Source organism: Mauremys reevesii, linkage group 9, assembly GCF_016161935.1.
Source record: "Mauremys reevesii isolate NIE-2019 linkage group 9, ASM1616193v1, whole genome shotgun sequence".
Lineage (NCBI taxonomy): Eukaryota > Metazoa > Chordata > Testudines > Geoemydidae > Mauremys > Mauremys reevesii.
This window is the reverse complement of record NC_052631.1, coordinates 38098473-38126296: the sequence shown is the minus strand read 5'-3', so window position 1 is coordinate 38126296 and position 27824 is coordinate 38098473. Positions and strand designations below refer to the sequence as shown.

General features: G+C 43.1%; 1 long non-coding RNA gene across 1 annotated transcript in view; it reads left to right on the top strand.

Annotated features, from left to right (window-relative positions):
• Positions 1-25771, top strand: part of LOC120372638 — a 29939-nt gene extending 4168 nt beyond the window's left edge. Inside the window, exons 2-4 of the long non-coding RNA XR_005585082.1 lie at positions 15503-15588; positions 21161-21195; positions 25562-25771. This is a non-coding gene — a long non-coding RNA (uncharacterized LOC120372638). The remainder of the gene's footprint in view (positions 1-15502; positions 15589-21160; positions 21196-25561) is intronic.
• The last annotated feature ends 2053 nt before the right edge of the window (positions 25772-27824 follow it).

Sequence of the window (27824 nt, the reverse complement as noted above, 5' to 3'; positions counted from 1 at the left end):
AAAAAAAACGGAAATGTCAAAGAAACATAAACAAACTAAAGGAAAAATGTAGGGGAGGAAAGGCAATTTTTCATCATTTCCCCCCCCCCAAATATTTTTTTTCAAGAAATTGCTAATTAGAGCTGATTAAATATCTCCAGCTGGCTGTGAATATTCACTGGAATAAATATTGAATTTGCTTTGGCTGTGTTTGCATTAAGTGAATAGTCTAGGGAATAAATATACTGTAAGGAACACTGGATAAATGGGAATGTGATGGGGTATATACCCATGCTGGCTCTGAGACAGCTAACTTGGGCCTTAGAGGCCAAATGACCCATCCAGATACACTTGGATGGTGGACCAGGCCTAATTAAAGATGAAGCCCAACTGGGGAAGGAGCTGGCTGGTGACTAAAAAGAAAGGAAGTACAGATTAGAAGGGTGTGTGTATGCAGGGTCTGTGTGTGTAACCTGTTTATAAATGTCTGTGACTTTGGGTCTTTCCCTCCTGTCTTCTCAGTCAAAAATGGCTGCTTGGTACTTTTGCATGAAATTTGAAGCTAGAAGAGAATCTTACAAATTGATTTGTGAAAGCTGTTTAGTAACTTTTGGGGTTCTCAAAATTTCATGGAAAACAACATTATGAAGATCATTCAAAATGTACCAGTGAAATGTTTATGTAGAATGCCACTAAATGTAGCACCTGTTTTGATCAGCCCCTTGTAAGCACACAGTTGACATTCTCGATTCAAAAGAAGCTCAAAGGAATTATCTTTAAATAATTTAGTGTAATTGACTGGAATAATACATCTTGTGAGCTTCACATGTTTTCACACCATAGAAGTAAAACAAATTATCTGAGGACACTTATTGTAGCAATCTCCATAAGGCCTTGTACTGGCCTCTGCTCCTGGGAAGAGCTAGAGTAAATGGTCTTTGTACAGGGCATTTTAGAGTAGCTGAAAGGTGAAGAATCCTGCCTACAAGCTGTTGCTTTGGTGTAGGGATAGCTCAGTGGTTTGAGCATTGGCCTGCTAAACCCAGGGTTATGAGTTCAATCCTTGAGGAGACCACTTAGGAATCTGGGGCAAAAATTGGTCCTGCTAGTGAAGGCAGGGGGCTGGACTCAATGACCTTTCAAGGTCCGTTCTAGGAGATTGGTATATCTCCAATTATTACCTTACCTTATAGAAGGGAAAGACTCACTGACTGTTAAGCCACAGTCCTCTAATTGGATGGGCTAGCAAACACCACTGTGCTGTTACAGTACATAGTGGCTTTGAAAGCTATAATACAGCACTGATTATATATTGCAATAGCCTTATGGTAATATAGGTTATATATCTATTTTACAGATGGGTAAACTGAAACCGTATTCCTAACTTGCAGCAGCTACGATGTTATAGGCTCTACTTAAGTAGAGACACTTATAATACTGGGGGTGGATTTTTTTACACCGAATAAGGGCTAGACCACTGACCAAATAGCCACTTTGTATATTTCATGTATCTAGGGCTCCCATGCTATTGCAGGCTACTGAATTCAAGACAGTCATTTAATCCAAAATGCATTGTGCTCAGAGGAGTCTAGAGCAGGGGTGGGCAAACTAAGGCCCAGGGGCCACATATGGCCCTTCAGATGTTTTAATTCAGCCCTCAAGCTCCTGCCGGGGAGTGAGATCCTGGGCTTACCCTGTTCTGGCACTCCAGCCAAGGAGCGGGTCAGGAGCTTGCCCTGCTCTGCACGTGCCGGTGCTCCGCACGGCTCCTGGAAGCAGCAGCATGTCCTCCCTCCAGTGCCTACATGGAGGGGCAGCCAGGGGGCTCCATACGCTGCCCCTGCCCCAAGCGCCATCCCCACAGTTCCCATTGGCTGGCAACCATGGCCAATGGGAACTGCTGGGGCAGTGTCTGCAGGTGGGGCAGCGCGCAGAGCCACCTGTTCGCGCCTCCGCATAGGAGCAAAAGAGGGGACATGACACTGCTTCCAAGAGCTTCTTGAGGTAAGTGCCACCCAGAGCCTACACCTCTTCACCCCAACCCCCTTCCCTAGTCCTGATCCCCATCTTGCCCTCCAAACCCCTCGGTCCCAGCCTGGAGCACCCTCCTGCACCCCAGAGCCCACACCCCCAGCAGGAGCCTGCACCCCCCACCTGCACCCTAACCCCCCACCCCAGCCCAGAGCCCCCTCCTGCACCCTGAACTCTTCATTTTTGGCCCCACCCCAGATCCCACACCCCCAGCCACAGCCCTCACCCCCTCCCACACCCCAACCCCCAATTTTGTGAGCATTCATGGCCTGCCATAGAATTTCTATACCCAGATGTGGCCCTCGGGCCAAAAAGTTTGCCCGCTCCTGGTCTAGAGTGGATCTAATGCAAGACTGGACTGGTTTCTGAATATTAGAATGGTTGAGTTTTGTAATGTGCACAGAACAAATATAAAGAATTAAGATACAATTGAGCTGCAGTATAGGAAACCAGGACAGGGAGAATATTAATAAAGGGAGAATGGAGCTGCAGTGTAGAGAATGAAGGATTTAACATTGTCCTTACAATCTGGGCCCAGCAGATCCGCTCAGTCCTTGGCATCTGAGCTCTCAGATATTTCTGTACACACAATATGTTCAGGCTAGAAGGCTTCAGAGGAACCCAAGGAATGACAGGAATGTGTTTTTAGTAGAATTCACAAGCCATTTAAGAACATCTCAGTGGAAATAAATCTCTTGAATTCCAATCTGGGTTGTCCCTTTAAAGCTTGGGTGGGCAGGAAGAGTATGTTTGAGCAAGGGTTCACTAACACCTAGCTCAGCTAGCCAGCCTGCCCAACTGTGATGGGTTGGTTAGTGTGGGTGGGGTGGAGTGGGGAGAGAGTGGGGAAGGCTGCAAGAATTAAAGGGTAGAAGTGAGTAAGGAGAAGAAAAGTGCTTTTTGGTGTCTGTCATTAGGAGCATTTAGTTTCATGAAGTAATAGTATCAATATAATTTGACCACTCATCCCTTTTTACATTTAAGGGCTTTCTCTCATTTGGTATCTAATACCCAATGTCTCAAAACAAGTCAATGCAGAATCATAGACATATAGGGCTAGAAGGGACCTTGAGAAGTCATCTAATCCATCCTTCTGCACTGAGGCAGGATTAAATATACCTAGACCACCCCTGACAGATTTGTCTAAGGTGTTCTTAAAAACTTCCAAGGACAGGGATGCCACAGCCTCCTTAAGTAACCTGGTTCCAGTATGTAACTATCTTTCTAATTAGAAAGCTTTCCTAGTAAACAAAGACTGCTTGAAAAGTTGAAGCCACACTTCGATTAATGCTGCACACTTACCTATAAAGGCTCAAAGCATCTCTATTTATCTTTAAATTGTTTTCTTCTCTTTCTTTCCCTGACCCCACTCAACACTTTTTAAAAAGACACAAAACCACAACAAACCCCCACCTCTTAACCCAACTCTCTCTCATAGGGCAGTTTGAATTTAGACCTTAACATTCAGTTTTTTCTCTTCCTCTGTCAACTACACCTTAATCTTTCTGACTAAACCCATGCCCTGAATCCAAACATACCAAGCAGAAACTGGAAATCCAGATCTGGATCTGAATTTTTACTGTGGGTCCAGTTGTGCAAAATTCCTATTGACTTCTACAGAGCAGAATCAAACTCTAGGTTTTCTATCTTGCAGTTATTTAGGGGTGAGACCCATTTCAAATTCAACAGATATCAAGCCTACAGCTTTAACCAAATCTGAACAAAACCTTCCATTTGTTCCAGAATAATTTGGCTATTTTTTGGTATGAATTTTCGTGTGCGTGTGTCTGCACTATCAGACAAGAGGAAGAAGCACCAGTGGGCCCAAGAAATACCGGTGTCCTTGTAGCATTTCCTGTTCACTTGGAAGCAGGAAGTCCCAAACTCTTATGAGCCTGACTTTAAAACTCAAGATGATTTGATACATTTCTGATGCAGAATCAGGCCCTGGTTCAGCATGGTACACATATGCCTAATATTAAACATGTGAGTATTCTCTAACATGTTTAAAGATAAGAATGGGCTATTTACATGTTTAAAGATAAGAATGTCCTTAAGCACCTTGTCAACGCAAGGCCTAAAACTTCCAGTACTTGAATACTGAAAGGTTCACAACTATCCTGAACCATTTACGTGACTGGTTTGGACTGATCTCCTCCCATTTAATTAACCACTTTTGTGTTGTACAAACACAATTTATTGTGCTGATAGAGATCTTAATTTTCCATATGCACAATTTTAAATTAGTCATGAAAGAAATGTTTTCAAGGTTCATTGTAGCCCAGAAAAGAGATTTTAATTGAATTTATAGCAGGGGTGGGCAAACTACAGCCTGGGGGCTGCATATGGCCCTTCAGATGTTTTCATCCGGCCCTTGAGCTCCTGCCAGGGAATGGGGTCCAGAGCTTGGCCTGTTCCGGCACTCCAGCCGAGGAGCGGCTCGGGGCCTTGCCCCGCTCTGCAGGTGATGTGGCTCTGCGTGGCTCCTGGAAGCAGCGGCATGTCTCCCCTCCACACGCTGCCCCCGCAGCTCCCATTGGCTGGCAACCATGGCCACTGGGAGCTGCAGGGGCAGCGCCTGCAGACGGGGCAGCAGGCAGAGACAGCTGCACGCGCCTCCATGTAGGAGCCGGAGAGGGGACATGCCGCAGCTTCCAGGAGCTGCTTGAGGTAAGCGCCACCCAGAGCCTGCACCGCTGACCCCCTCCCCCGCCCCAACCCCCTGCCCTAGCCCTGATCCCCGTCCCACCCGCCGAACCCCTTGGTTCCAGCCTGGAACACCCTCCTGTACCCCTAACACCTCATCAGCCCCACCCCAGAGCCTGCACCCCCCCATCCCCACCCCAACCACCTGCCCCAGCCTGGAGCCCCCATCTGCACCCTGAACTGCTCATTTCTGGCCCCACACCAGAGCCCACACCCCCAGCCGGAGCCCTCACCTCCTCCCGCACCCCAGCCCCAGGTTTATAGACTCTGAAATTGGGTAGTTTTTATAATGGAAACGTTGTTAACCCCTTAACTACGATAGTTTGAATGTACCATTTTATTAAATTAGGTGAGACATTTCATTCTCTTCAGAGTTAAAAGCTGAAGGTTTTACGTTCCTGTGTTTGTATGTGTTAACCCAACTCATTATGATAGGGCAACTTAATATAGCGGAGCCCTTTACATAAAATTACTATTTTTTAACAGTTCATTATTTGGCAGTGTTATAACCTCTCAGACTTTCATTACATTCGGGGATATAGTTTTCAGAAGAGCTCTAAGGCCCAAATCTTGACGTCCGTATACAGCCTGAGCGACCACAGCAATTCATTAATATTATCACAATTATACACAATGGGTGGAATTATGGCCCCATGAAGTCAATGGGAGTTTTGCGATTGATTTCAATGGGGTTAGAACTTCATTCAGTGAGTTCACTCTGCTGTGCTCCATGAGGTCATATTTTCTATGACTATTCTGCCAAACACTAGATTAGTCAAGAAAATAGTCACAAATTTGGAAAGTTTCTCAATTTTTAGAATAACTGATTATTCATATACAAAGTGGTTGAGTCTTTTTGCTAGTATGTTTAAAAGCTTCATCCAGTTAGGAAGCAGAAACAATACTATGGGATTTAGGAGACAAGTCACAAATAGAAATTGGGTCTCCCTCTTCACTTATGAAATGTCCAATGGCTTGGTTATATGTGAACATATATTTTACATTGAAATAACAACTCCATAAGAAACAGTTATGATGTGATTAACTGTGTCACTCCTGATGACTGCACAAATAACTTGTGCAACGACTGCTTGACAAAGATGATAGTCCTGCTTTTCCATAGTGATAACCTACACCCTTCCTGGAAGTGTAACTGCTCAAACAGTGAAACAGAAATCAAATCAACATACTAAAGTATGATACTTTTTTGAAGTATTGTTTAGGTCTGACACATGAGCAAAATAGGCATCCTCTTCACAATCTAAATAGGCCTCCTGTACTGGTTTAACTAAGTGCGTGTTGTTGTTTTTTTTAAATTGATATTAGTTAAACTGATGCAAGCCCCTATAAGGATCCTCTTTTATAGAAGTTTAGAACCGGCTTACATTGGTTTATTTCCTATCGGTTAAAGAATTCAGTTAAGGCTGTTGACAACATTTGCAGTCAACTGTTTGACTCCTGTGGTATAATAGTTCTACCTAGCAGAAGGGTAAAGCTGATTTGTGAAGGGGGCACAGCTTTCTCAGGGGCCAGTCAAAGACTGGGGTACAAACTCCCGCGCAATCTGAGAACCACGACAGACCTCATCCCCTTCCATTCCAAGCATAAAGCACATTTCTTCAACCTTCTCTTTGCTAACAAAAATGTATACAGCAGCCAATGTGCATCTTAAGAGAGAAATGAAACATAAAATATCCACAGGCAGTTTTCCCCTGGGGAGGGGGAGAGGAAGAGAGAGAAGAAATGAACCCCACAGGAGAGATGCTATTTGTATTGTTTAATGCTCTATTGAAAGGTGCTCGGTACCATGGCAAATGGTGCAGCGTCAGAGCCTAATACAACAGATATATGCCATATGGGCTATAACCCTGAAGCTCAAGAAGATGAGGTGAAGATGGAGTGTCCTTTTAAAATGTCAATAGCCTTCCTTTGGTTGCTTTTTGTTTTTCATGTAATACTAAGGTTATGATGACACAGGTGTTTTTGTAGCCTGTGTGGGGTTAATGCATTTTACAGTGATTGATTTAACAGCATATGCCAAAATACAGCCCACTGAAACTCTTTTAACAGAAGAAATTGAAACTAGAGAAGGGCATTTCATTTCCGGTAGACTCTGTCTGAGGAATAAAAGCAATGACTTCCAAGGCCTCCTGCGTTCCTGCCCACTTGGTTGATTGGTTGTGGGTTATGATTTGCAATAGCAAAACAAAGCAGTCTTGTAATGGCAAGATCGTTACAGGCCAAATTTTGCTCCCATTGAAGTCAATTACAAACCCCTTTCGACTTCAGTGGGAACACAATCTAGCCCTAAGTGTACAACTATAATTTGAGGCATTTACATTTAGAATAAAGGAAAGGAACAGTTAAGCAAAGAAATCTTCAACAGCAAGCTTATTCATTTCAGTTCCTGTTTCCATTGTTATCGGATCACTTTGGGAGGAAGGGATCTGTCTATGGTGGCTAAGTCAAGCATTTATCTGTTGTTCTCTTGGCACTGCAGACTAGGGATTTACCACATTCAAGGCTGCTGCCAGAATGTCAGACTGGGACTTGTAACTATCTCAGCAAGGAGGTGTGTGAGTGTTTTGGAGACAAAGCAAACTAGGGAATTTGCAACAAGAAGGTTTTTTCAGAAATTGGGTTGTGGTAGTCAGTAGGTGTAGATTTACTTTGTTGTATCTGCTCAGGCTTTCCTGTATATCTCATGTGTTGAGAACTGTGATGCTGAGTAAATCATTTATATAGGAGTACAGAAGAGAGTGGTAGTTTCCATAAACAAGGGGACCATTTCCACCAGGGTAGCTCTCTTCTAGGAGAAATCGTCCCAACTTTTTGTTGTTGTTGTCCTCAGCTCCTTTACTTCCCTTCCCTTTACTATCACACTCCCTCATCCCTTGAGGACCTTCTCCTCTGCTCACTGCTGAACTAGCTTGGCCTTACTATATCACTTACTGTTGCTTGTTCTCCACAACTGGATCCACTCCCTCTCCAGCTTAGGGTGGAATCTGCTTCTACTACTGCTCCCATAGAAATTATTATAAAATTTCAGTGAAGAACTCCATACATAAAAATAAATTTTAAAAAAGGCTGAAAATCCTCCAGCCTCCAAGGCATCTGATTCTGGCTACCATCAGAGACAGCATACTCAACTATATGGACCACTAGTCAGAGTTTGTCCCTTTATCTGAGGCAGAGAAAATGAAAATGCCTGCATCTGTAATTTTCACTCCATGCATCTGAAGAAGTGAGGGTTTTGTTACCCACAAAAGCTTATGCCCAAATAAATCTGTTAGTCTTTAAGGTGCCACCAGACTCCTTGTTGCTTTTGTGGATACAGACTAACACAGCTACTCCCTGATACTTAGTACAAAAAGTTTCACAAAGAGTAAAAAAGTTAAGCAGTAAAGTTTACTGCACTAGCTAGAGAACCTACTGGATTATCCTTTCAGTTTCATGTAAGTAATTATGGGGCATCTCAGGTTATCTGTGCTAACCTTTATGGGGAGTCTAAGTCCATTTTGTCTGCCTCAAATAAAAGGACAAACTCAGCTTCTGTGGCTCAATGGCTTCAATGCAGTAAAGAGAATTTGCCCCAACTTCAAAAAAGTAAAACTGAAGTTGTATTCCAGGAATAGGAGTGTAGGAATTGGCAGATTGAACCTGACCAGTGGGCCATATAATTGAGTATGTTGTCTCTGATCGTAGGCAGAATAAGATGCCTTGGAGGATGGCATAAGAATCCTGCCGGGCATATGTAAAGCCATCTGCCTTCGACATAGGTCTCATCATGGTCTCCAGTAGTTAGAGATTAGCTAATGCCTTGAAGTATGAATTTAACCCTACCAAAATTGTTGTAATTAATTATAACTCTTGATAGCCATATAAATTGCTAATCCCTTTAGAAATCTTGCTGAATTTGTGTCATCAAGGGCATCAGGTTGCAATGAGTTCCACAACTGAAGGAAATATTTTCACATAATATTTAATTTTATTCATGTCGAATTTTCTACCTTTAAGTGAGTCAAATGTCCTCTTGTTCTTTGTTATGAGCTGGGGGAACATCTGTTCCCCACCTACCTCCTCTAGACCATTCATTATTTATTTTATATGCTTTTATCATCTCCCCTCTCATCTCCTTTCGAAGATACACAATCCCAATGTTTCCAGTCTCTCTTCATATGAGAGGCATCTGAAACCTTTGGACCTTCTTTGTTGGTAATCTCTGATTCCTGTCTAGTTCTGCAATATCCTTTTGAAGATGTAGTGACCAGTGCTCCAGGTGAGCCTGCATCACTGATTTTTATATAAAGGCATTACAATGTGTTTGGTTCCCATTCTGTAGCCTTATATTCAGGCTTGCAAGGGATGATGCACACACAAATATCCCAAGTGACTTTTTATCTGTGACAACTGCTTCTTCTTGCTCACACATTTTGAATAGTTTTTTTTGTTGTTTTAATTTATTTATATTTAATCCCCTCATGTCTCCTTTCCAGCAATTTCAATGGAAGCAAACAGGCAATCATAATGAACCTTCTAAATTTTTAATTAAGTCTTATAGAATAGATAAGTGTTTGCTTTAATTATTAAAAACTTAAACTTTCTCTCCTGACTTTTGGAGCAATAATTTAAAACAAAACCAAAAGGCATAACACAGTAGCAGCAAACATAAATATAAAACCAGCTTCTGCAGTTTAGTAACAACTCTGGTCCTTTAGGATTTCCTAAGATGGTCATTAGGAACAGATTGTGTCTCTAGGATCCACATGTAGAAAGAACTCCTGGTGTATGGTTCTCTCTGTCCCCATAGGAAGGGGGATTGGCTGCTTCCATGACCCCTTCTCCACGTCCCTCAGTGTATGCTGAGGGCCGTCTGCCCATCGAGGTATGAACCGAAGTGGAGAGGCAGTGCTGGAGTAGGGTCACTCATTGTTCCTTGCTGTACATAGCACAAGTGCAAAGACTGTATTAACATTTCAGTAAAGTGCCCTTTGCACTTGGTTAGCTCCTTTAGGGATCATTTCCAGGTCAGGGATATGGGCTGGCAGGGAGCTGTGGCAGGGCTGTAGGGCCCCAGTGCTCATGTGGATGTGAAGCCTTCCACGCTGATGGCCTGTGCCCCCGGTGGGTTGCCAAGATTGCTGTGGATCTTGGGGAACCCTGGGGCTTGTGACATGGCTTCCAGTTTCTCTGGGGAGGGGCAAACTTGTCCTGCCACAAATTGTGACCATTGAAGTTATTCCATAAGGGTGACCTAACATAATTTTCTGGTCCCTGCACTGGTGTTTGTGTAAATAGGCACAACCTTGTCCCTGAGTATGGGCATTAGTACCTGACCCATTGGAAATGTCACGCTGGGGTAAACAAATGGTTCATCAAATCTAGTATCCTGTCTCTTCATGTGACCAATGCCAAATATCATACGGGGTTCTGTAAACCCCCACAATGGGGAGTGGGGTGGCAAAAGGAGTCTTGGGAGGAGAATCACTAGCTGTGGTCAGTTTATGCCCTGAATCATGGGGACTGGTAGCCCTTGTAATTTTCTCCTAGCTGATGTCATTGAGATGCTTTTTTATTTATGTTCTATTCCTTTTCTTGAGTTTTCATTAAGCTATTTTTTCACTATTTATCAAGTGGCAATGAGTTCCAGGGGTTAATTATATGGGAGCCTGTCATGGTGTGGGACTCACCGCTGTGGTGCCTCCTGCTCGTCTCTCAGGGAATTAGCTTCCAGCCTCCGGAGCACCCTCTGTCAGCCGGTGTCTCCCTACCACTGGGCCCACGTGTCCCTCCTGGACCCTGATGCCCCTTTCCACTAGGGTGCTGCCCCCTGGCAGTAACCCCACAGTCTCTGGGTCTCCCCCTTCCAGGGAAGCCCCCACCCCCTATCCCCACGCCTCAGTATATGGCTACTGCCCAGTCCCCATCTAGCCCCCATTCACTGGGGCAGACTGCAGTATATAAGCCACTCATCACAGGCAAGGGGGGTTTGGACCTGCTGCCACTGCCCACCCTTGGGCTGCCCCCTGCAACTCCAGTACCTATTCGGCCTTATCCTAGGCCTGCAGCCTGGGGGGTTTCCAGGCCAGAGCTCCCCAGCTCCTCTGACCTTCCCCCAGCCCTGCTCCACCTCAGATACTCAGGTATGCTCCCCAGCAGCCAGGCCCCTCCCTCTCAAAGTCGAGAGAGAGTGTGTGTCTGTATGCTCCTAGCCCACTGCCCTCTAATAAGGGCCAGCTGGACCCTGACTGGGGCGTGGCCACATCTGAGGCTGCTTCCCCAATCAGCCTGGTCTGCTTGCCTCCAGCCACAGCCCTCTCCTGGGCTGTTTTTTAAGCCCTTTATGACAGGAGCGGGTGACCACCCCGCTACAGAGCCAAATCAGTTGTGCTGAGCACCTTCAGCACCTCATAGGCTCAGACATGTGTTGCATAAAATAGGCATATACTTTTCATAAATTGTGTGGGGCAGGACTTTTTAGTGGGAGACCCTTATTATAATGGAAGCACATCAGGGATGATCTTCAAAGCACAATAGAACCTGAGACAATCTTGAGCTTCAACTAATTGAGATTCCGTGACAAAGGATTAATAATATATCATCAAATGTTGATTTGGACAACACTTTCTGATTCTTGCCCAGCCCCTGCCTCCCCTGGGTGAGAGAACTCAAAACACTGAGTTAAAAATTGACATTTCTGAATTAAATATGCAACTTTTTGATTCCATGAAAACTTTTGATATTTTGACTTTGTCCCACTTCAGGATATAAACCCAATGCCGAAAGATTGGAATTTCCTGTGGGATAGAAAATGTTTTCCAGAACTCTGTACCCATCATGGTACAGGATGGTCAATTAGATTGATTTTTTTTTCTCTGGACTGATGATTTTTAGGGTGCTTTTGAATGGTTAGTATAAAGAACAATTATAACCTATATTATGTGGCCACAGACAGAGCCTTAGGAATGGGTTCCTTGTATCATTGGTTGCAATTAGGGGTGAAGGCATGCCATCTCAAAGAAACTACATCCCTCTTATGCAGGTGAGGAGCGGGCAGGATGCAACCTTGCACCCTTTCAGATGAGTTGGCATGGAGGGGGAATTCAACAGTCTGATATAGGGCTGTGCATTCCTTCCCCTTGCTCCTCTGAGCAAATGGGGCACCAGGAGCATACTGAGGGACAGGATGGTCCTTAGCTGTGCCATCCCAAAAGCAGACTGTGTTGCCCCTTACTCGGGGCTTGTATTAAAACCACCATCTAACCTATAATATTTTATTAAATGCTAATACATATATTTCCCATTATCTCTGATTCCATGAGAGAGAGAGACTTCTAGGAAGTGGACTCTATTTGCCATCACTCCTTTACATTTACCTGCCATTGTGATACAGCATACCAGTATGACAATTTTGACTTATTAGACTTAACATTGGTGCAGAAAAGATTTCACATTCAAATGATTTATATTTCCTTTGGATCTTCTAACTTTGCTATATCTTTCATCATGTTTCTTTTTTAAATGAATGTTGCAGATAGGTACAGTACCCTACCGTGCATGATTATTTTACCAATATAAAATCCAAACATCAGAGTCCCTTCCAAAAGCCAGGCAGTTATTGATACCAGATCAAGGAAAAGAAACAGAAAAGTTTTCCTTTGCTTTACTTGGTCACTTGTCTGGCATTTAAAAAGTTAGCTTTAATATTTCTTTCTACCTCATTAGAGGGTTAAATAATCCATGAAACAGCATGTATTAAAAATCCATTCAAAATATTAAAAGCTTTAAAACTCCCCTCAAAAATCTAACTTTACTCTAAACGAACACCTCATGTGGGTTAGCTGCCAAATTAATGGATTGCTAGTCTGCAGTCTCAAGGAGCTGGCTGTTATAGTCTAATTAAAGGTAAAAAATCAAGACATCCAGAATTGTCTCTTACAAATTAAAAGTCCTCTTTTATGTGCTGCAGAGGTGTCAACATTATTATAAAGACTAATTAGGGCATTTTACAACATCCTGGTAAAAGGGAGGAAGTGGCATTGTACGTAACTTTAAAGATTATTCAGCGTTTTTACCACTTGAGGTCAGATTTTTAAGATGCCTTCAGTGCTCACCTGCTGGTGCAAGAGGAAGTATTTTATTGTCTCATAAGAAGAAATGAGCATTCTGAAAACTTAAATGCCTGCCTGTAATGGACAATAGCCCACTTCACAAAGCCATTAAAAAGAGGCCCCAGGAAGAACTACAGAGTGACTTTTTTGTTGCATAGTATTTGCATCAATCTGTTATCTAAGTCTGTTCATGGGTCTAGATCCTGCTTTTGTTCACACCAGTGTAAATTTGAAATGTCTAAGGCTTCAGGGGAGTTCCTCTGGATTTATCTCCATGTGACAGAGAGGGGAACTGAGCCCCAGCGGCTTCAATTCCCACACTGACAAATTTGAGCAAAGGAAATACTGGACTCAGTGCTGTGTGCCCTTTTTTCTAAGAAAAGTCTCATTTCAGCAGGAGTCAACTGAAGTCTTGATGATATAAGGGGTGTTTGGATTGGGCCACTCTTGAAGATTTAGAAATGAAAGTGGTAGCCATTAAAGTACTAATTTGCATGGGGGTTGGGGTTGGGAATAGAGCACTAGCACAGAGAGCAATCTCTGTGTACAGGAACGCACAGGGATGGCAATTATGACCAATTGTGTAGTATACTTCTTGTGCCCCAGTATGGGTGAATAGAAGGCAAGTAGAATCTAAACTAATGTTCTTAAAATCTCACTATTTTTAGGCCAGGTAATGGGTTTTGGGAGGCCTGGCTTTTGATTTTTGAATGCTTGTTTGGCTATACTGAAATCTGTCCCATAATTAAAATCTTGTCTGATTCTGCAGTTCCTACTCTTATGAACGCTGCCAACCTTTTAAGTACAATCATCCCATTCACATCTCAGACATGAGACCCAAGATACGAAGAGTTGTTTCTAATTCTGCAAATATCCCATTTATTGCAAACATGATTGAGTGTACAGACTCCTGAGGGCTTTATTAAATATCCAAGGCTCATGGCAAATCAGTGTAGGAAACAAGCACTCATTACCATTAAAAATTTTAGCATTGTCTTGAAATTGCATAAGAGGGAAATTGTATTATTCTCACTGTGGATGACAAATTCAAATGTCATGAATTTATCTAAAGCTTTTAAGGTCTATTCATAGATTCTCTTCCTCTAAAGCTATGAAGTTCTTAATCAGTGCCTGTTCTAACAGCACTTTAAAAGTGTTGTTTAATGTGTGAACTGGATCCCATGTTCAGCTCTTTAAATTGAGGCTAAAAACCACATGAGACAGTTTCTCTCAGTTGTTAGTGTGAGAGCAATGAATGTTTGCTTTGAGGGTTTAATAGAGTTACAAGTGTAAAAATAACATAATGGGCACATTTGAAGCTAAATTTTCAGCTTGGTGTTCAGGGATTTAGCCATGCAATGCCCATTAGTGTTAATGGGAAATTGTGCAGCCAAATCTCTCTATATTGTACTGAAAATGTACCCCTCAGTGTTTAAGGTTGGCCTGTTAACACTCATTATGAGACTGCAGTCAAGTAAGCAGGTAAAGAAATATGATAAATGGTTCATTTATCAAACAGTGTTATATCCTGGGATTACTTGGGAAGCATAATAGAAAGTGCTGGAGGATGCTTGAAAGAAGTGGACACTCCTATAGCAGCTGCTGCTGCTATGTTTTGGACCCTTCAGTGGCCTCTGTGGGGATGTTGTGACATCAGGCTTGCTATGAAGTTGCAGATATACAGAACTATGGTTATACAAACTCTATTACACAGCAGCGAAACAGGGCAGTGAGGAAGCCTGAAGAGTGGCTGATTGACTTTTGTGATTTTTGTCTTTTGTCAACTGCTCCATATTAAGGGGCAGGACAAAATCAGCAATGAGGATATTCATAGCCAGATCTAGAAACTGCCTCCATCAGAACAGCTTCATTTTCAGCCACTTTTGTGGTACAGCCATATTAGGATGCAAGACTAATGAATTATGATGCATATTTGGCAGAGGAATGCCGCTACATGGCCGATGACCATGTGTCTGCCAAAATTTCAGTGATGCTATAGAATGACCAGTGATGGATAGAAACTGGATGTCCAGCCGGACCACAGTTGGAGATCGAGGCAGATAGGGCTAAGTCTGCAAGAAGCCTACTTCCCTTTTGGATTTCCATGCTGAAACATCTGTGTTTTTGATGAGCTCAAAGATCTAGGAATAGGAAGCCCAATTCTTGGGTCCAGCTGAGAGTAACTCTCAATACTTGATCTGAGGGAAGAGTGTAAAGGTGGCTGCAAAGCTTTTCTCCCCACACGATGCAGCTGTCTTCCCCTGGATTCTGAAACTGGTTCAGCCTCCAGCAGAACACAAACTGTGCAAGGGGGTCAAGGATCTGTAGTCAAGCTTTTATGGGAATAATGAAGAATAAAGGTGTGGAAATAGAGGGGAATCTTTTGGAAACCTCAATCTCAGGAGATATACACTTGTATGTGTGATGTGGCTACAACATAGATTTTGAATCGTATCAAAGTTAAGAAATGAGATACAGGATTGACATGCAGAATGGTAGAATGATTCAACTGAAAAGAAAAGCACAGTTGTAGTCAGCAATGTCTCTTCCTCGGGGTAGTCTTTATAACAATTTAAAATGAAAGAACATAATTAAAAAGTGAATGGAAAACTCCCCACTTTAAGTTCATCCCAGCCCTATGACCCTGTGTATAATCTCTCATTCTCTCCCACCAGCCACTCTTAGAGCCCTTTGTCTAAGAACCCGTGCAAGAGGATGAGAAATCTGAACCGCAGTTAATCCCTTGTTCACTGGGGACCAGGTAACACTCCTGTATCTTGAACTACACCACAATTCTTTGCTATGCTTTCCTATTCTCCGTCTTTGTCTTTGAATTAGCAATGACTCTTTTTTTATTTTTAACTGATATGGAGCCTGTAATCTGAGTCAAAAGCCCTTTGTAGTTTTCCAAATCAAAATCTTTTTTTAATTGGCATACAGATATACAAGTTCCAGGTACCCGTTAGATATTTCTACTGTTAGTGGAAAAATGCTATTACTCTCTAAAGAGTTATTAGGGGCATTTCTGTAGGAATGCAATCAATTCTTCAATCTGTTTATATAACAAGAGCTAGTAGGACAAACTGAAAGTCCTTTTTAAGGCCTGAGCTTTCGTAGATTGACTATTGCAGAATTTTTGGGTAAAAATGGATTTGGAAAGACTTGCTTGGAATATGGGTCCAGTTCCATTAACTTCATTGGAGCCACATCTATTTGCAGTAGCTGATGATCTAACCCATATTTAGCATTGCTTCTTTGTAATACTATTCAAAGCTACGTGCATGATAGAATACCTACAGCTGAGGGAGATGTTTTTCCTAGATGTTGCTGAGGTAGGATAAATTGATATTTTAATCCCACTGGACTTCTTTCTGTCTAATTTATGCAGTGTCGAAACATTCCGATCATAAAACAACCCTTTCATCTTGCAGGCTCTTTTCTACATCTCTTTCCCTGAATACAACATTACAAAAGTATTTTGTCTTCTCTGTCCCTGGACAATACAGTTATTTATTGTAACTGTTCTTTGAGATGTCATGCAGACAGCTATTCCATGTAGGTGTCCGTGCTCCCAGAACGCTGGGGCTGGGGAAATTTGCCTAATAACCATAGGGTGGCACTCTCATCTTGTGACCATAGCCCCTCTCAGGCCATGTAAGGGTGGTACTTCCTTTCCACTGAACATCAGAAGCAGAGACTCTGATGGAGAGGGGACGGAGGGTGGGTTGTGGAATGCACGTCTGCATCACATCTCAAAGAACAACAGTTACAGTAAGTTTATGTCTTTGAGTAGATACAGAACTGTATTCCATGTAGGTGACTCACAGGCTGTACTGACAGGGCTCAGAATCTATTTAAACAAGGACTGCAGGATTATCTTCCCAAAGTTTGCATCTGAATGGGATGCAGTAGTAATGGCATAGTTGTTTGTAAATGTAGGTACAGAGGACCAAGTGGCAGCTTTGCAAATGTCCAAAATTGGAACATCACTTATAAATGCAGTCAACGTCACTTGGGGGGCGGCAAGGGAAAGCATAATCTGAGCTACTTTGCATGCTGTCGTGATGCAGGAAATAATCACCTGGAGATTGTCTGGAAAGAGACTGCTTGACTCTTCTTTTGGTATGCATATGACACAAATAGACGAGGTGGGGAACAAAAGAGCTTACTCCTATCCAGATAGAAAACTAGACATCACCTGACATCCAATAGGTGAAGATGGTTGAATGTAGGTTACAAAAAAAACCACTAGTAGCTATGACCTTGGTTCAAGTGAAATTGAGAAAAAATCTTAGGATGTGACTGCAGGGTCACTCTGTCTTTGGAAAACTGCCTGAAAGGAGGTTCAGCCATCAAGGCTTGCAGTTCACAAACTCTCCTTAGAGATGTTCTTGCTATCAGGAAGGCCATTTTCTGACACAAAAGGGGGAGAGAGGAACTTGCCAGAGGCTCAAACAGGAGCCCCATAAGATCCTCAAGGACAAGGCTAAGGTCCCACAAAGGAACTGGTTCTTTTACTAGCAGGTAAAGATGGGAATGACTCCTTTCAAGAATCTCACCGTGATGGCATTTGAGAACATTGATTTCTCTTGGATGGGTGGAGGCAGGGGCGGCTCCAGGCCCCAGCATGCCAAGCACATGCTTGGGGCGGCATGCCGCAGGGGGCGCTCTGCTGGTTGCCGGGAGGGTGGCAGGCGGCTCCGGTGGACCTCCCGCAGGCGTGCCTGCGGAGGGTCCGCTGGTCCCGCGGCAACGGTGGACCTCCCGCAGGCGTGCCTGTGGAGGGTCCGCTGATCCACCAAAGCCGTGGGACCAGCAGACCCTCCACAGGCATGCCTGCGGGAGGTCCACCGGAGCCACCTGCCGCCCTCCCGGCGACAGACAGAGCGCCCCCCGCGGCATACCGCCCTGCTTGGGGCGGCGAAATGTCTAGAGCCGCCCCTGGGTGGAGGAAACACTAAAATCACCACAAGGTGCACTCTCAGTGCACTTTGTGCAAGACCAGATGACTGAAATATAAGCCAGCCTAGGTTGAACTCTCTGAGCCAATGACCATATTGAGAACTACTTCCAACTGGTTTCCTGAAGGAAGGTTTCCTGCTTGTGAGCAGCACTTGTCAGATTGCCCCAGAACATCATTCCTCCTCTTCATCTAACCATGCAGCATCCATACTGTGAGATGCAAGGTTCTGAGTGCTGAATGCAAAATCTGACTGCTGAGTCAGGAGGTTGGGATGAAGAGGAAGGTATATGGGAGGTTGGATCAATAATGTGAGGGAACACAATACTGATAATCCCAGTCCACCATGACAGGTTGCAGAGCCAGTGAACTTGGTGGTTCTGCTGTGTGGCCCAAAGTCGCCAAGGGCACAATGGCAATAGAAGTGATGGCCCTAGAGGACTCCTGAACCAAAGAAGTATCCAGGACCAAAAGACAAAGCAGGTTTGATGCTGCTTAATGTGTCACTGGTATGGGGGCTGTTGGCACTAGTGCCAATGCTGTTAGTAGCAGACTCAACAGACTCCTCATGGCCAGAACAACAGTTGATGGTAGGGGCTCTCGATGAGCTCGGCATGGTATCATGGAGCAGTTAGACAGCCCTTCTCCATCCCACGTGCTGGAAGGAGTAAGGAACCAATCAGCACTCCTCTTAGAGGAGGAGTCTTCTCGTGCCCTGGAATGGTCCCAGTTGGACTTGCGGGAACTCTTTCTCAGCATACTCAAGGAGGATAAATGACTTCTCTGCCTGGGGGAACCCAAATGTGCAGTGGCCTCACTAGCAAGATCTACAGTTGACTTCTGATCAGATATGGGCCTCAGTACTGCAGCAGTTGTCATAGCCTGCTCCAGAAGGTGCTGCCTAACCATAAGTCCTCACACCTGAGTCCTCTTTGTAAACATCTTATAGACGGTGCAACATCCTTGATGTGTCCCTTCCGAAGACTCAACAAGACCCTTGTGTGGGGATCACTGTTGGTGATAGCCCTCCTATATGACGATGCTTGAACTCTGGTGAGGGCATCACACAGGGCAGCCTATTACTCTAACTAAATCTAATACTAAACTAAGCCTAAGTTACTACTACAACCACATACAAGAAAAAAGTCTCGGGTAACTGATACAGAAAGTGAGAGGTGAAAGAATGCTACACAGATCTGCCTTCAGCCCACAGAGAGGGAACTAATGGGTGAGAAGGAACTAATGGGGGAGGGTGCTACCCTTATACAGCTGGGGAGGGGTAAGACATGCCACAAGACATGAGCACCAACCCTAAGGGTACTGCTAGGCAGAGTTCTCTGGCTTTGGTGTGCTGGGTGCATGTAGGCCTACATAGAATACATGGCTGCTTCTACTTGAAGAACCACCAATAGAAACAAGCTCCTCTCCAGCCCACCTCCCTGAACTTAGTTCAAGCCCTAGACTGCATTCCAGGGCTTCCAGCTCATCTGCCTCAATGCTTCCTCTTAACACTCTTTCTCTGCTCTTGCTGCTTCTGCACCTTTCTTCCTCTACAAATCTGTGGCAGGGCTTAATCAGCTCCTGCCACTCCAGCCCCAATCAGGGAGAATGGATTGGGGCTGGGTGAACCTCCCTATGTTTGCCTAGTAACTGATCACACCTACCAGCCTCATTAGCAGGAGCTATAAGGCTGGAAGGAAGTGAGACTAAGAGCAGGAGGGCAGGCTCAGAGGGAGCAGGAGCCTCAGCCTCCACCTCCTAGACTGTTGCTGGCCAGGCCTGTGGTAGGTCAAGCAGTTGTAAAGCCTCCATCTAGTTGGAAGTTGGTGGTGGGAAACTGATCACAAATAAAGAACACGGGTGTTGCACCAGACTGAAGTTTCCCTGATTCACAGATGAGAGGGGTCAAGGGTCTGAATCCGGAAGGGCACTGTGTGTACCCCATTACACTATCCCTCAACCATTGCCCTAGTTCTGTACCTATCACGCTACTACATCACTTATAACTAATCCCAGGCTTTTCAGATGCTACTTGAACAATTCCCTGAATACTGCTCCATACAACCTCTATTTGCAACCACACCCCCTCCCTAAACCCAGCCCTACCCTAATTGCTCCACCAGACTTCCTCCTGGAATCTCAAATGAAATTTATAAACTACTGCTTCCACCAGATAATATAAAATCTTATAATATTATGACATACTGTAAGAGCCCATAGTAGATATAGAAAAACTCATATCACCACTCCATGAGCCTCTGTTAATTGGCCAAGAGCTGCATGAATATGAAATATGAACAAATTCAGCTTTTAAATAAATTCAGGAGTGAAGTTCTGGAACAGGCTTCCAAGAAGAATAAGTGGGGCAAATACTCTCAGTAGTTTTAAGAGCATGATAGGTTTATGAATGGGATTATATAATGGGGATTGCCTGCAATAGCAGGGGGCTGGTCTTGATAACACAGGAGATCGCTTCCAGTCCTATGTATACTCTGTTCTAGTTGCCATTTTGATACTGGAAGGACGCACCTTTGAGATGCTGGTAACAGAAGTTCATAAAGCATTGAGACTGAAACATGCTAGCAAACGGCGTTCAGATGAGTTCATTCAAAATGGGAAGAGTGTTTACCAAATATATGCCTCACACCATATAAGCCTTTCTGATGGTACAAACTATAAGAGACTAAACTACTGTGACAGCTCTGATCAGGGCCGGCTCCAGATCCCAGCACGGCAAGCACGCGCGTGGGGCGGCATTTGCCGGCAGGGGCAGCAGGCGGGTCCGGCGGACCTCCCGCAGGCATGACTGCGGGAGGTCCACTGGAGCCGCGGGACCAGCGAACCCTCCGCAGTCATGCCCGCGGGAGGTCCGCTGCTCCCGGGGTTCCGGTGCACCTCCCGCGCATGACTGCTTGGGGCGGCCAAATTCGTAGAGCCGCCCCTGGCTCTGATTCCTGAATAAAAGAGCCTCCACCTCTAAACAGCGAGGATTGCTGAAATGAGATCTTCTATAGTATGGGAGAAACAAGGTGGGTGAGGTAATATCTTTTATTGGACCAGCTTCTGTTGGTGAGAGAGACAAGCTGTCAAGTTACATAGAGCTCTTTTTCAGCTTGTCTCTCTCGCTGACAGAAGTTGGTCCAATAAAAGATATTACTTCACCCACCTTGTCTCTCTCATAGCCTGGGACCAACATGCCTACAACACCACTGTCTCTAACTATGGTAGTCAGTCATTGCTTATCTCAAGCATGTTCATGCATCAGACTTTTGTGTTAACCACATACTCCATGTGAGAAAATGACTCTCATATCCATAGTTTACAATAGTTCAAAAGTAATATTGAATAATCTAAAATGTTTATTACTATACAGGGCTGTATCCTGCTCCCAGGACCAGATCCTCAAAGGTATTTACACTCCTATCTTCCACTGCTTTCAACGGAAGTTAAGAGCTTAGGGCTTGTCTACACTGCAATTTTCTCACTCAGAGGTGTGAAAAACACACCCGTGAGAGCTGAAAGTTTCAGAGCTGCAAAGTGCCAGTGTAGACCATGAACCAGCTCCCACTCCCACTACTGCTCCCAGGGCTAGTAGCTATTCCCCTTGTGGAGGTGGGGTTTTTATAGTGCTGGAAGACTCTTGCCCAGAGCTGGTGCTGTGACTACACAGCCATGTTAAAGCACTGCCGCGGCAGCACTGTCACAGCAGTTCTTTAACATTGCTAGTGAAGACATACCCTTAGATAAATTTGAAAGTCTGGGCCCCATTGACTTCAGTAGGTGCTGCATTTGGCTCTTGGGACCAGATTTTGCTTTCAATTCTACTGGTGTAAACTCAGAGTAATTCCAATGAGTTGCTTTGCATTTATGTCAGTGTAAAATGTGGAAAATTTTGGCCCATGTATTACAATTCTAACCAGAATAGTGACAGCCTTATGATAAAGCAGGTAGATAACTGAAATAAATACTCTAATGAAGCTAAGAAAAATCCCTTCAAATTTTCTCTCCTTAATTTAAATGATACACGCTTCACATTTCCACAGTTTAAAACAAGCAAATGAAAAAGGCTGTATTTCTTCATACTCTGTGATTTTAGTTGCTGGTGGGTTTCAGCTGTTTATCATGCAATTTCTTCCTACCTCACAGCTCTGAATTATGTTTCTTGACTATTAATTTGACAGCCTGTTGGAAAATAAACTTGAAAACCTGCAGGGCTAGTGTTTTTGTTTGTTTTTTGTTTTTTTTTTTAAATTGGTTATAAATGTCGAGGGTTCTTGGCACAATACATCTTGCTTTTAGGAGACAAATTTGAATGTCCACCGAGAGCAACTAGTTATGACAAATAATTTAAATGTAGGATTTTTTTTTCCATGGGTGAAATCGGATTGCCAGCATGGGTGCTACTACTAATGTGGCTGAATCAATATAATTTATCCTTAACTTGGCAAGCTCAACTAGTTTACACACCTTGAAAAGAAACAGCAATAATTACTAAACACTATGTGGTCTGTTCTCTCCTCTCTCTGTAGGGGAATATGTGTGTAGCTCTTATTAGGTCTAATAAGAATACTGCACATTACTCTCTTGTGCATCAACAGGATGACATATCTTTGCATTATTAGTTTTTAAATTTGCTGCACTACTTCTTTTTTTTTTTTTTTAAATAAAGTTTTCTGCATTTATCCTCCGGATACTTTTCATCCTTGGATTTCTTCTTCTTCCTCTTATTGTCATTCAGCACTACAGCAGATCCATACTGGGGAGGAGTTGTTTCCAAATCATGGGTCAGGTCAGGCATCAGTAAAAAATATTCATATATATTAAAAAAAAATCTGGAATCTAAGCTTGGAAACTAGGGTAACTGAGCTAAGGGAATAAAAAACTGGGTAAGTGGAAACCCAGACACTGGTCCCCTAAACTCTCTGCACAATCAAAGGAACAACTTACCAAACTACTCTCTGCATAAGGGAAGAATGAGCTATTTTTTTTTCAATCTCAACAGTTCGTGCATCTTTGGTAACGCACAACTGATGACTTGGAAAGCCTCCATAATAAACCAGCATCATTAATGGGATGGGTGTTACCTTGATGAAGATGTGAATATTCTCATAATGGTACCTGTTCTGTGGTGGCATTCTGATCTCTCTTACCATGCTTTTACACTAGTGTAACTTCACTGACTTAAATGGAGTTGCTCCTGGTTTACTCCACTGGTGTGAGATCAGAATAAAAACCCTTTGATTTATATTTCTCTTTGGTTTGAAAGGCAAGCATCTGTTTTCTGAAAGCTAATGAGAAGTATGCCTAATGATGCATAAATGGGGCATGCTTCCTGCTTCACTCACAGATGATTACTGCAATATCTGTATTATATCAGTGCATAGAGGATCCAACTAATACCAGGGTCCAACTATGTCTAGATATACAAATATGTAGAGTGAAACAATTGCTGCACGAAGAACTTTCAGTATAAATATACATGTGCTGGGAAAAAAGGCAAAGAAGGATTAAATGATGTACCCAAGGTCAAACAGCAGTTCAGTGGCAGAGTAGAGAATAGTCCTCCCCAATCTCCTGGATCCCAGTCTAGTGCTCTATCTACTAGGCCAGACTGCTTGTAACATGTAATTAAAATATCACATTTTTTCTTGTGAGATAAATGTGTGACAATCCAGATACTTTACTTAGCCCATTGTATTGATTGAATTAAAGAAGGCCAGAATATTTGGAAATACTACATTGTGAAGTATCAGGGGGGTAGCCGTGTTAGTCTGGATCTGTAAAAGCAACAAAGAATCCTGTGGCACCTTATAGACTAACAGATGTTTTGCAGCATGAGCTTTCGTGGGTGAATACCCACTTCTTCGGTTGCATCCGAAGAAGTGGGTATTCACCCACGAAAGCTCATGCTGCAAAACGTCTGTTAGTCTATAAGGTGCCACAGGATTCTTTGTTGCTTTTACATTGTGAAGTCTTCTCTCATACTTGGTGAATCTTATGAGCATCATTGCCAGTGAATGAAAGAGTGTCTTCCTTCCCTTCTCCACTCATTACTAGGAGGAAAGGACAGCACAGAGCAGCAATGGGTATGAAACTGATTCCCCACCAATTTTGAACCACTGAAACTCTTTAGTGCAGATACTTTAGTGTCCCTGTGGGATTAGAATCAGATGCAGTTTTCTAACTGGTGCTGTGATCTTTAGCACATCCTTTTGCCAGCTTTCTTCTATGTATGTAACAAGTAGGAATATTTAACTCTAATTTTCCAAAAAATGGAACCATTTCTGTGCACTCTCTGTCCTCTTAAACTTTTGGCCATATAATAACCTTTTAGTATTACTGGTCTGAAGTTATATGCACGGGAGTGTATAATGACTATTTTGGCAAGTAACTGTTCAGTGCTCATGAGGGAACTAAATGATTCACCATCTAACTGTTTGGAGTTTCATCTAAAACGGCACCCAGATCCACCCACTTTGGTTTTAAACTGACTTTTAACCAAGCAGAACCTGACTGAGATTTTACAAAATCAAAGTTGTCTTGATTTTTGCCCATTTCCAAATGTGTTTCTGGTCCCTAACGTGACTGGCTGGAGGCTTCTGCCTGTCTGTTTCCTCATACTTTATTTGCCATCTTTGTAATGGTTAATACTGAAAATTGTGCCACAAAACAATTATATAAAAACACGCACTTCACAATGTTCTTATTTACAAAACCTGTTCACTCCCCTTACATGAGTAGCCCTCAAGAAGTTCAATGGGATTTTGCATTTGAGTAAGGTCAGCTGCATCTGTTCCAGAGACCAAAAATAGATCTAATCTGACAATGAAGATGTATCTTCTTCAATTACTATCTGCAAACCTCTTTCACTGGGAAAATTGAAATTAATTAAAAGAAATCCCTGGCACTGTAAGGCTATCAAAGCAGAATTGCTTATCAGTTTGCCATCCATTCTGGATGTCTTTAAATACAATTAGGATTATTTTAATTAAACACAAACACTGCTCACAAAGTATAAGTTTGCCATCTTGTTTCATTGTCTTAGCACTGACTTTTAACATTTAAATATATATTTCTTAAAGTGAATATAATGCTCTTGAAGAAGTATCAGGCTAAAACCCCCCTATATATCCTTGAAATAGATAGAACAGAGTAGCTTCTTTTAAATTACCTCATCAATGTGCTTCTTCTACTGTGGAGAGGAACACAGTGCTTCTGCTACTGTGGAGAGGAACATACGTATGGTTAAGTCTTTCTGCCATGCTGAGACTGTCACTGTGACAGGCTTCCACCAAATAAAACAGCTATATTCTAGGAACTGGACTGAAACCAACAACTCACAACAACTTGTCATGAGTCATTGAGGTTGCAGTCATATTGTAACAACCTTGTCAGCCTTCTTTTGATTAGCATATGCTCTATGTTTTTTTGCTAAATGCTGTGATGTTCTGACCTTGTCTTGCTCAACTAATTATTTTATCCTGGTTTCCTCTCTCTCCTCTTCCCCCTCCCCCTTTCTAAAAATGAATGTAAATGGTTTGTAGGACAGTAATGGGATAGGAAGACTTTCACCTTAGCGTGGGCTAGCTTGAAAGCAAACAGTAAGCTAATTTGTTTCCATTTGGAGGCTTATATAAACTGAGTTCATGTTCTCAGCCCAGCTCTTCCTTGACCAAAGCCATCACTAGTATCTGAGATAGCAATCTTAGGAGAGAGACCCATACATGCATGATGACCAAACTGTCTCTTGAGACTGAACTTCTCCTCCCTCCAGGTCAGCAATGATGCTCAGTAGGAGAGAAGTCCTGCAATCTGTTGGTGCACAGAGCTTCCATGAATTCCAAAGGGAGTTCCATGAACGTGGATACTTAGCGGTTCCCTAGCAGGGTAGAGGAGGGAAAGCAACATTGCTGTTTTATCTATTTTTTGTGGATAAACAAAGCACATGAGCCTTTGTCTCAGATATATTTGATACATCTAGAGAAGAGAGAAAATGCTGTCATCAGTATGTTTATAAAAAAATCTGTATTTCTTGATGTTAAAAGGTTTGTATTAAAGAACTTTATAAACCAAACACTCTGCATTGGTGTATTTTAAGGGGGTTAGATGGGTTGTGTTTTTGTTTTATTTAGGTATATTTGTTGAAAATGATTGCTAGTACTGTGTGTCTTCCTGCACACAGACCCGCTTCTCAATATTTAAAACTAAGCTTACCTACAAGCAGAAGAGGCAGTGGGCTCTAGTATATAAGGTACTGGATTGAAGTCAGGAGACTTGGGTTCTGTTCCCAGTTCTACCACTAACCTCCTTTGTAACTTTAGGCAAATTACTTCATTTCTGTTTCCCCTACTACCCCCTGTCTGCCTTTTCAATTAGTTTGTAAGATCTTTGGGGCAGGTGCTTTCTCTTACAATGTGTTTATACAGTACCCTAGAACAATGGGGCCCTAGATTCTGTTGGGTTATCTAGGTGGTACTGCAATATGAATTATTAGTACAACCGGAACAATTTGCTGAACTAGCTAAAAATAATCCCCAAATCTGAAGGTGTCCTAGTTAGTTCTCATGGTGGGGGATGGGTCTATAAATTCAGAAGCGATGAGTTCTTCAGTTCCCCACATGGTAGGAGGCAGTCAGATGTTTGTGATTGGCTGGGTTGACTCTCCAAATAACTCCTCACAGTAAGGAGCCCCTCCAGAATTTTCTCTGTCTCCAAAGGTCTAGCAGAGCTTTGGTGGCAGCTTTTTTTTCCAGAACAATGTTCTACTATACTGAATCTCACCTCTCTGGCATCCCCAAAAATGTTAAAAGAACCAAGGAGCTAGGGACATTTTCTTTAAAGAGGTCCCCAACATCTTCTCTAGTTTCAGACCTTTGCTTGATGCTTTCAGATGCTCCACCAAATTGGTGGTGTCCAGTGCTGTAGTTAGAAGACATCTTTGGCTATAGACATGGAAGGTGGATGTCTCTGCAAAACAGGTTTTGGTAGCAAACCCATACTTGGGAGAGAAACTTTTTGGGGAACCACTAGCAAAAGCTGCTTCCAAAGCATAGAACAAAAACAAAAAACCCCTCTCTTCTCTGTTTATGATCACAAAACTCACTTGAGATGTCTTTCTGCCTTATGCAGTTCTTTCCAGATTTATGGAGTCTCATATAGATACCCCAAAACCCCTCCTGTGCCCAAACTCCCTCCCGAAATGCAGGTTTCTAGAGCTTTCTGGTTGGTGAAATGCTGGATAATATAGCTCTTACTGTATAATGAATCTGGAGGAAAGCCAGTTTATCCCTAAACAGCCAATAGAACACGAGGGTGTTTTGATGGAGACCATAGTGAACAAGGCCTTCCTCTCCAGAAATGGGCAGGCATGGATTCTGGAGCAAAAAAACAAGACCCTTCATAGTCCGTGCTCCCCCATGAAGGACTTACTCTATCTATTGGGCATGTGTGTTTCATGCATATACCTACTTCCCTAGGTAAAGTTTCATCTCAGGTGTCTGCAGTAGTACCTGCTGAGCTTTCCTACTCTCACTCATAATTCCAGCTCTCTTACTGTAAGACTTCCATGCATGGTAAAAAGGTCCATCAGACAGCAGCTGCATCCGACAAGGTTCACACACGGTATCCAGTAGGCAAAACTTTACAGACATGCCATAATGACAAATGCCAGCTTGGAGGGATAGGTCAGCAGTTGCAGATTGGAACTGTGGATGATTCATTTAGTTCCTCAGGCACTGCTTCCTACTTTAAACTGCAGACACATACTTGTATTCATAGGCAACGCTATTATTATGGCATATATAACAGACAAGGAGACATCTGGTTGAGGTTATTTCAAGCAGGAGCCACAGCCTTCTTCAGGTGGGCCAAGAGAAATTCTTTCAGTCAGAGCCATGCATATCAAAGACAAACTGATTGGCTGAGCTGGAAATCTCTTGGCATCCAACTCCAATGGCAAAACAAACAATTTCTATGCCAGCAGGAGAGATCTTTGGATGAGGGGAAACCACACCTTCTCCCAGGTTTGGGCAAGGGCT